At 69.7% G+C, this 234-nt stretch overlaps 1 protein-coding gene across 4 annotated transcripts in view; it reads right to left on the minus strand.

The window, feature by feature from the left end:
• ADGRB3 (adhesion G protein-coupled receptor B3) overlaps positions 1-234 on the minus strand; it is a 941,101-nt gene that overhangs the window by 684,557 nt on the left and 256,310 nt on the right. The gene's annotated exons all lie outside the window — the stretch shown is intronic.

The raw sequence follows: 234 nt of genomic DNA on the forward strand, positions 1-234 counted from the left end.
TGCCAGCCCCTCCCCCTGACAGCTGCCCTGGCCAGCTCCTCCCCCTGACAGTCCCCTTGAGGCCCCCAACCCCTGTGCTAGCTGGCCCCTCCCTCTGCCAGCCACCCCGAGGCCCCCGATCACTTTTCTGCCCTGTGTCTGCCCCCACCAGCTTCCCCCCCGAGGCTGACCCCTGCTCTGCATGGCCCCATCCTTCCAACCTCCCAAGACCCCCCAATCCCTGCCCCCTCACCC

Source organism: Gavialis gangeticus, unplaced genomic scaffold (assembly GCF_001723915.1).
Source record: "Gavialis gangeticus isolate Ggan-Ray unplaced genomic scaffold, GavGan_comp1, whole genome shotgun sequence".
Taxonomy (NCBI): Eukaryota; Metazoa; Chordata; order Crocodylia; family Gavialidae; genus Gavialis; species Gavialis gangeticus.